This window comes from Canis lupus, chromosome 2 (assembly GCF_003254725.2).
Source record: "Canis lupus dingo isolate Sandy chromosome 2, ASM325472v2, whole genome shotgun sequence".
Classification (NCBI taxonomy): domain Eukaryota; kingdom Metazoa; phylum Chordata; class Mammalia; order Carnivora; family Canidae; genus Canis; species Canis lupus.
In genome coordinates this window covers 4,344,781-4,354,908 of record NC_064244.1, presented here as the reverse complement: position 1 = coordinate 4,354,908, position 10,128 = coordinate 4,344,781, and the positions used below count along the sequence as shown (strand labels likewise).

Here is a 10,128-nt window from a genome sequence, read left to right as displayed (position 1 = left end):
CTCAGTTGATTGAGTGTCCAACTTTTGGTTTTGGCTCAGGATGATCTCAAGGTCGTAAGACGGAACCCCACATTAGGCTCCATGCTCAGGGTGGAGTTTGCTTGGGTTCCTCTCTCTCCCCCTGTCCCTCCCCTTTCCCATGACCCTCTCTCTCCCTTTAAAATAAATACGTCTTTTAACTTTTACAAAATAAAATAAAATCTCTCATCTTAGGAGTGCCTGGCTGGCTCAGTCAGTAGACCATGTGTCCTAAAACGTCAAGCCCCACGTTGGGTGGAGAGATTACACTTAACAATGAAAGCTTTAAAACCGGGATCCCTGGGTGGCACAGCAGTTGGGCGCCTGCCTCTGGCCCAGGGCGCGATCCCGGAGACCCGGGATCGAGTCCCACATCGGGCTCCCGGTGCATGGAGCCTGCTTCTCCCTCTGCCTGTGTCTCTGCCTCTCTCTCTCTCTGTGACTATCATAAATAAATAAATAACTAAAAAGAAAAGAAAGCTTTGAAACCTAAATACATAAAATTTCTCATCTCGTTCATACTGGGCAACATGAAATCTTTTTAAGATTGAAAAGATCCTGAGTAGACTATGTCTGCTACGTAACCCGTGTTCAGGTTCTGTTTGAGAAATAAATGGACTGAAGAATAAATACATTTGGAGAGTTCAATAGTTTTTAAAGATTTATCTATTTCTTTGAGAAAGAGAGAATACATGAGTGCGGTGAAGGGCAGAGGGAGAGGGAAACAATCTCAAGCAGCCTCCCCATTGAACATTGAGCCTGACGGGGGGCTCAACCCCACAATCCTAAGAGCATGACCAGAGCCAATATCAAGAGTCTGATGCTCAACAAACAGCCACCAAGGCACCAGGAAAGTTCAATATTTTTAAAGAAAAGTTTTGTAAAGTAAACTAATACTTTTGAAATAGCAATAAAAATTTATATTTGCTACTTTTTTTCAGAAGAGGGAAACAACAAAAGTTCTATAAGCTATCACGGTATCATTTGTATTTTTTATTTTCATGAGGATTTAACTAAAATAAAATTTTATTGTTATTTACTTATTGCTTGTTATAAAGCTGCACATAACAAAATCATATGTATATATTTAACGTATGCATAATAAAATCTACAATACAGATAAAAATATTCCCCTGAGTTCTGAAGAGGCTAAAGGTTGTCAGAAAATACCAATCCTCGCCCATCAATTTTTCTTTTTTAATAGAAAGAGGGGCACCTGGGTAACTCAGTCAGTTAGGCATCTGCCTTTGGCTCAAGTCATGAACCTCGGGGTCCTGGGATCGAGTCCTACATCATCAGGCTCCCTGCTCCACGGGGTTTCTGCTTGTCCCCCTGCCCCTCCCTGCTGCTCATGTGCCTGATTTCTCCCTCTCAAATGAATCAATGAAACCTCTTAAAAGTAAATAAATAGAAATTCTTTTTGCCTACACAAGATTCATATTCTTGCTGTTCTCCTGGATTACTTCATTGATAATAAACCTTTGTTGGAATTTTTATATACCTTTTCCTGTAGAAATCAGACTTTTTTTTTAAGAAACAAGAAAAATTCACTTACAATCCAAATGTTTCAAGATAACTAATTTTATATTTTTCACATCTTTTTGGCCAACACAAAACCATTGTCTGCTTATGTGTTTGTATCATCAAACCATTTTTCCCCTCATTTAATGATCCACTAAAGTACAGCTTTGCATGTTAATGTGTATCAATTATCTCTGCCACATTCAGTGGTCACATAGTAGTCCAGCCTATGGATACACTGCCACTTATTTATAAAGGCCATTAAATGAGTTCTTAATATACCGCTATTGTAAATAGTGCTGAGAAAAGCATATAGTATATTGTTTATCTTTAATTATTTACTAAAGATATTTTAAATTAATAAAATTCATGGGTAAAAGGAATACATATTTTTCAATTGGGACTTAACCACCGAACTATCTGAAAAGTCAAAAACAACTTTAACCAGGAGTATGAGTACCATCATTCCTTATCTTCACAAAGCCTGCAGATGGAAAATGGGATTTTACTCCTTTTTTATTTTAGATTTTTTTTTTGACACAGAGAGAGCACCAGCAGAGGGGAGGGGCTGAAGGAGAAGCAGATTCCCCACTGAGCAGGGAGCCTCACCAGGGGCTGAATCCCAGGACCCAGAGATCATGACCCTGAGAGGAAGTCAGAAGCAGCCAACTGACTGGGCCACCCAGAGACCCCCTATTTCATTCCTTTAATACCTTCCCTGTAAAACATATTCTTTTGTATCTGATACACATATGTTGTAAATATTTTGCAAGGACATTCTCTTTTATTTTATTAATATTATTTTCTGATATACAGAGAGTTTTAATTTTTTATGTGGCTGAATCAACCTCCAGAACTCTTGCTTTTATTTTATTATTATTATTTTTTAAGATTTTCTTTATTTGTGAGAGACACAGGGGGAGAGAGGGAGGCAGAGCACAGGCAGAGGGAGAAGCAGGTTCCATGTAGGGAGCCCGACGTGGGACTCGATCCTAGGTCTCCAGAATCAGGCCCTGGGCTGAAGGCAGCGCTGTACCGCTGAGCCACCTGGGCTGCCCGAACTCTTGCTTTTAAAGTCATTCTTAAGAATGGTCTTGGTCAACATAAAAAATGGGCATAGAAGCGTTCATGTTTTCTTCTCTTGTACTGTATTTTGCATATTTAACATTTTTAATCTGTATTCCATCTGGAACTTATTTTTATGAGATTAAATTCTAGCTAGTTTTCTCCAAATAGCAGATATGTCATCAACATTATGAATGATTCACCTTTTCCTACTAATATGAAATGTCACCAGCATCAAGTTACAAAGTCTTAACATATACTTAGGTGTTTGGCATTTTCTTATCTGTTCCATTCATTTATCTGTCTTTTCAGCTGTTAGTCAACGAAAAATTTGAAGAAGTTTAAGGTACATTTTAATAACTGGAAGGTATTCTATAAAATTTTTTTTTCAAGTTTTCATTTTAGTTCCAGTTTGTTAACATACACCGTTGTATTAAGTTCAGGTGTACAGGGCAGCCCCAGTGGCGCAGCGGTTTAGCGCCGCCTGCAGCCCGGGGCGTGATCCTGGAGACCCTGGATCCAGTCCCATGTCAGGCTCTCTGTATGATGCCTGCTTCTCCCTCTCCCTCTGCCTGTGTCTCTGCCTCTCTCTCTCTGTCTCTATGAATAAATAAATAAAATCTTACAAAAAAAAAAGTTCAGGTGTACAATATAGTGAGTGATTGCAAAATTTTTCTTAATTTTATCACAATGAAAAGAACAGAGACCGCACGTATAATAAGCTCAGAATTTCTAAAACCATAACGTTTCTATTGCGTCATGGAATACTGATAAACACGGGAAGAGTACACATTTTCAGAAAAATGAGACTTCCTATTCACAGTCAGAACCATCTACCCATTTCCAAATCTCCTTCCAAGGTCCCTCAGTAAATAATATAGGTACAAACTGTACACAGATAGAAGTCAGATACTGCCCTGTATCCAAAGTAATTCTGGGAATTACTTCTCTCAGCATGCTCTCTTTAATAACATTGGTATAGGATGTCCATTAAAAACAAACTACTACATATACGTAATTTCATTTCTTTTTTTAAGATTTTAGTTATTCCGAGACACAGACAGAGAGGCAGAGACATAGGCAGAGGGAGACACAGGCTCCGTGCCAGGAACCCGACTGGGGTTCCCAGGACCCAGGATCACAACCTGAAACAAAGGCAGATGCTCACCCACTCAGCCACCCAGGCATCCCCTTAATTTCCTTTCTACTACTGTTGAAAATCCGTTAAATCACATCAAAACTGTCTGTAAAGCGCTCCCTACGGAGATACGAAGGGGTCCAAAGGCAGCTGAAGACGTTTTGTTGCTCAGTGGGCCGGAGTAGACCCCAGGTAAGGTTCCACGACCTAGGTACGTGCTGCGGGGCCACCAGAAGAAAGACGGCCAAGCGCCCTGGGTGGTCACCCAGGGCTCAGCTCTCCAGACTCAGGCCAGCAAGGTGAGTGCCTCTCCCCGACCTCCTTGCCTCCTCCCCGCCAGCTGCAAAGTCCCTATCACCTGTTCCTCTGGTCTCCCAGCAACAGAATCCCCTGCCACTTTTGCTTTGTGGATCTTTCTGAGACCTGTCTGGGATGTGGTACCCAGGGCCCAGGTTGGCGAGTTTGGTACCACTCAGATGCCGCGGGCTGGGCGGCCCTCCGCCGCCCGATCTTGAAGCCCAAGGGCAGCTCGCCCCTCTTACCCGTGAAGCTAAACATGGTCTTCATCGCAAAGCTTTCAGGCTTCAGACACAGGTTTTCGCCGCCTCTACAGCTCAACACTTAGTGCTGGAGATAAGCCAAGCCGGCCTCGCGGCAACGTCCCAGCAACTGAGCACCGGGGTCCAAAATCTCTCTCTGCAGAACAAATGTACCCCGGCAATGCAGCTAAACACAAATGCGCCTGCGCACCTCAGAAACTGGCGTCACTCGCCTGCTCACAAGGAGCCCATGGCCAAGAGTGCCCAAAGCGCATGTGCCAGGAGGCCCAAGCCTCTCAAATCTCCGCGGCCCCTTGAGCTGGGCTGGCTTCCCCTCAAACGTTGCCGGGATGGCTGAGCATTATGGGACATTTGCAAAAGACTCTGGGGTGTGGAAAAGCAGTCTTCCGGGCCCCTGAGTGGCTCAGTGGTTGAGCGTATGCTTTCAGCTCAAGTCCTGATCCTGGATTTTGGGATCAAGTCCCGCACAAGACTCCCCCGCAGGGACACTGCTTCTCCCTCTCCCTGAGTTTCTCATGAATAAATAAATGAAATCTCAAGGAAAAAAAAAAAACGTAGTATTTACATACGACTAGGGCTAGAGTGCATGAAAGCACGTTCCCCCAGAATACTTCCCTAACGAATGCTCTCCCTCAGTTTATTCCTCTTCCACATCCCTCGGGACCCCTGTCAGTCTCCATGGAATGCAGCGGATGCAGCCAACAGAAAACTGTTCTCATGGTCAGACTTGGCAATGTGTATCATCAAGTGCAAGCTCACAAGGGGAGAACAATTCACATTCCCTAGATGAAATGAAAACCCGTTTCTGCATGCCTCCTAATCCTCCCATTTGGCCCAGCCTTACGTTTACATTTTCTTTATTTTTAGTTTTTGCTGCTATTCCCCAATTGAACCTTTAATCAATCCAAGATTTAGTTTGCAGTGTGGTGCAACATTTAAGTTTTGTTTTTTTGTTTTGTTTTTTTTGTTTTTTTTTCTGAGAGAGAGAGAGGTACAGAGGGTGAGGGAGAGAGACGGAGGAACAGGAGCTAAAATCAACAAACACGAAAAATAAAAATAAACAGAGGCTTAACCAACTGAGCCACACAGGCTCCCGCGCCCCAACATTTAAGAACTCTTTAAAAAAAATAGCTATTTGCTTCTAAATAACCCATCTTTTCTCACCTAGCTTAAAATGCCACTTTATCATAAATTCTGTTATGGTTTTCTTTTTCTGGGTTTTACACTGGATTCAATTGACCAGTTGCCTTGTATCAATCAGTACTCTAGTATTTTAACTGCTTTATACATATGCTTTAGTATCCAATGCAGGTCCATAGTTCCCCTTCTTAATCTTCTCCTTCAGTATTCTCTTGGCGATATTTACCTCTATGCTACTGGAGATATATTTTTAATCATTATGCCAAATTTAAAGAATTCATGGAGAGAATTTGTAATTAGGTTAAGAGAATTAATGTTAACAGAATCAATCTCCCTGAATCAGTGTATTTAGATGTATGTTATGTCTTTGTGCCTAAGTCTTATTTGACATCCCTCCTTAGCTTCCAGGAGGTTTTTTTTTTCCCTTATGTAAATCCTGCATACACTTCGTGATGTATTTATATCCTGGCTTTTTCTTTTTTCTAATGAAGTGATATATTTTCTGATTATAACTTCTAAGTGGTCACTCTTTTGATATCTGTATATTTATTTGGTAATGAGAATAAAGCACATTTTAAACTACATGCTTGTTAACAAAAGTTGGCAGTTTCTCGTAGATACTCAGGGAAGGCACGAATTGGATGGGAAAGATTTCACCAGAAAGATATACATCGAAGAATGGTATGATGTGGTTGAAAAAAAAAATCAAGTAAAATACAAACAGGATAGGCTGTTCATATTTATGTGTATGTGATACACACACACACACACACACACACACAGAGGCTGTATACGAATGTCTACAGAAACTCCTTTGAATGTGGTGGTAATTGATCCATTAATTAATTACAACTGGACTACAGGCGATATTCTGGGTGAGGCAGATAGAAAAAAGCAGGAGCAAACCCATGACAACAGCTAATACAAAACTAGCTACCCCTAAACTCACCAGATTCCTATTACATTTGTTAATGATTTTAAGGATTAACCAAAGTAGGAGCTGCCCCTGACTGGCTTAGTTGATAGAATATGCAACTCTTGGTCTTGGGGTTGGGAGTTTAAGCCTCCTGTTGGGACTATAGCCTGCTTAGAAAAGGGAGGGGGTGGGGGCTTAGTCAGGCATCTGCCTTCAGCTCAGATCAGGATCTGAGGGTCCTGGGATCAAGCCCCATATCAGGCTACCTGGTCTGTGGGGAAACTGCCTCTCCCTCTCCCTTTGTTGCTCCTTATCCTTGTTTTTTCTCTCTCTGTCAAATAGATCTCTCTCTCTCTCTCTCTCTGTCAAATAGATCAGTAAAATCTTTTAAAAAAAAAAGAAAGAAAGAAATTGACCAACAAAACCTAACAGAAGCCACTGTTGGCACAAGATGCACCAGCAAAATTGGGAAGTTTGGTGTCTGTTTTTACAGCAAGACAAACGCATAGATAGAAGTGTAGGCACTTATTTCAGAGGCCATTTAATGCCATTTTGTGCATGTAGGTCGCATGATTTGACAAGAAGTAGTTTGGAATGAGCAACCTAGAAACTAAGGGGGTCTGCATCTTCAGAAACTGCTGCTGGAATGAGCTACAGAACTCTGGAGACCACTAGGGTCCCTTCTGAGAGGGTGGCTAGTTCCAGGGCAGATCATGTTCATTGGTGGAGGAGCAATGAACAAAAACAAAGGAACAACAACAAGAAACCATTTCTTGGCCCTATTCAGCTTAGCTAGACCAAATGGTATTGGTGCGTGTGAATGATTGCAACTATGAGCATCAAGCATTTGTCTCTTACAGGTGCCAGCTAGAAAATTATCTTTTGTCCCCTTAGAATTCCCCAGGGTGACTTATGAGACCAGTAGAGGCTCTGTGTAGTGACAATTGACTAGAAGACTGACATTTCCTAACGCAACCTGCGATGAGAGGCAACGGCATTACTAGGCTATAAGGAGACAGGAACTCCACACCAGGACTCCAGGTAAGTTGAACAATTTGGTTGACTGTAGTGTTTTTGTATAGATCAGAGATACTCAAAGAGTATATGGTAGTCCAACTCTGAGCTTCTTTGTTCCTTGGTCGAATGCTAAGTGGATCCCCCAAAGACTTTCTCACAATCACCTGAAACCTAAGATTTCCAATTCCCAGACTTCTGTGGAAAACCATTTCGGATCTAGAACAGACATCCTCTAGAAAGTTCCTGATTAGAACTCCCATCCCCATGAGTCTCATGTATGTCCTGGTTCAACTTTGCTGCATACTCATTTGGTAGTTATACCAATGAAAATAACAAAGTGTTAGAGTAATGTATCTTTTATGATGAAAAGCAACTGAGATATGAATGCTTTACCAAATCCCTTAGCTCAGGTTTTCCAATTCTACTTCAGGGCTGTCATGTCTCCTCCTTTTAAGAGTTGCCAAGAAATTCACCACACACTTTCCATAGGGGCACCTGGCTGGCTCAGTCCATTAAAAGGCTTCGTTAAGGGAATCCCTGGGTGGCTCAGCGGTTTAGTACCTGCCTTTGGCACAGGGCGAGATCCTGGAGTCCCGGGATCGAGTCCCACGTCAGGCTCCCTGCATGGAGCCTGCTTCTCTCTCTGCCTGGGTCTCTGCCTCTCTCTCTCTCCTCTGTGTCTTTCATGAATAAATAAATAAGATCTTATAAAAATAAGGCTTCTTTAGCTCAGGTCAGGATTCAGGGGCCTTGGGGTTGCCCTGCCTCCAGCTCTCTGCTCAGCAGGGAGTCTACTTCTCCCCCTTCCTCTGTCTCCACCCCTATTTGTGTTCTCTCACACTCAAATAAATAAAAATCTTTTAAAAACAACCAACAGTTTTTCATAACTGTTTATTCATTCCTTTGGATATCTCTTCCCTTGCAGTCCACTCTATCTACCGAGGAAAACTGAATTTATGTCGTAATTAAACTATGATGAGAATTTGAGGGCTCCAGTGTGTTGAGGATGATCTGGGCCATGGTCTACTAAAAATCCCTGACCTGGGAGAACCACCTCAAAGGGACCACAAAATTAAATCAGAAACGTGTACTGAAAACCTGTATTCTGGCATTGTGGGAGTCAGTGAGGGAACAACAAACATGACATTGCGGTGTTCATGGAGTAGAGGCGAGTTTAATGCCACATTTAGGGTGAGCACAAAGGGCCTACGGAGTCATGTAAAAATAAGGGTAGTGACTCAGGGATGGATGCACAGGAAGAAGCAATATCAAAGCTAAAACTTAACGAGTAGGGGTTAGCCAGTGAGAGGGAGAGAAGCACATTCCAAAAAGAAGGGATAGTGTATCAGTGAGGATCCAAACAAGAGACAAACCACTTAGTAATTTCAACAGGGAACGTTTAATATAAAAAATGATGAACTATAACAGGAGATCAACTATAAAGATGAGAAAAGAAATCCAAATACCCTAAGGTGCAAGATTACCCAAGAAAGGTTACCCAAATGGGTAAATCCCAAGGCTGGGATTCAGGTCTCATTGAAGGAGATGTCGGAACTGCAGTCAGAGTTGCCCGGCCAAAGCTAGTCCGTGCTACTCAGCATGCAAACAGGAACTACCCTTCAGGAGTGCAGGGAGTCCTGTCTGATAAATGGATGTATAGGGAGGGTCAGGGAACAATGAGCCCACCGTCCAGCAGAGCAGTGCAAGGCCTCCAGTGTATCATATGCACATGCAGAAGGATGCAACAAACCCCGTAGGGATACAGCAGAGTTAAGACTAAGGACTGGATGCAGAGAGTGAGTAGGGTGTCAACAGCATTTGCTAGGGGCATGGTATCCATTTTAGAAAGGTCACTGGCTGAGGCCCGGACTGCATGCTCTGGAGTGCACAGCTGGGAAGACTACTTCTGATGCTGGTGAAGCGGGGGTGGCAAGGGAGGAAGAGAAAGGAAGGAGATAGGAAGAAGAGAAGAAGAAGGAAAGGAGGAGGAGAAGGAGACGGAGAACACAAAGACGATGAAGATGAAGATGAAGATGAAAGAAGACGAAGAAGAAGAAGAAGGGAAGCAAACCGGAACATGGGCCAGGGCCAGCACTCAATCTCCAGGCTAACAGGAACAACCCTCTGGGACACAAATGAGTTGAGGTTGGTAATTGGATGCGCAGAGGAAGTCAGACATACAGGACTCAAACTTCTCTGCCATCCATCGTGCTTCAATCACACCTTCTTTAGCAACTTTGGACCCCCCCTCCCAAGTTAGCTCTTCTGTGGTACTGTCTTCAGACTTCTCTGTCCCACCTTCTCATTACTATCTCATCATTTAGTAATTCTTTATATTTACTTCCACTGTTTAAAATACTATGTCATATCTGTCTTCCGATTGGACCCAGACTAATATAGAGGCCAGGGAGTTGCACTCTTTGGATTTGTCTTCTAGAGGATCTACCATAGAGAGCACAGTTGAACTGCAGCTCAAAATATAGACAGCTGCTACATTTTCATATCCACTGTAGCACTCACACCAAGGCCTTGTGTCTCTGCTAGGCTGTGTCCAGCCAATGACTTAGCACAGAAGGAATACTAAAACCAAGTCATTTCTGTCTCCCGTAGGACCCCTCTACAGGCAAGCTTCTGATGGGGACTCAAGATCAGAAAACCCCGAGGGCCTGTGCTCTGATTCTCCAACAGGGGCTTGCCCTGAGATCCACGGTACAACTTTTCCCCACCACTGACACCATGAATAGCATAGGGTC

At 42.9% G+C, this 10,128-nt stretch overlaps 1 long non-coding RNA gene across 1 annotated transcript; it reads left to right on the top strand.

Moving 5' to 3' along the window:
- Nucleotides 1-3,421: 3,421 nt before the first annotated feature.
- On the top strand, nucleotides 3,422-10,122 carry LOC125752982 (uncharacterized). The gene is made up of 3 exons (XR_007403732.1): nucleotides 3,422-4,041; nucleotides 7,253-7,399; nucleotides 9,986-10,122. It is a non-coding gene; the product is annotated as an uncharacterized LOC125752982 (long non-coding RNA).
- Nucleotides 10,123-10,128: the final 6 nt, after the last annotated feature.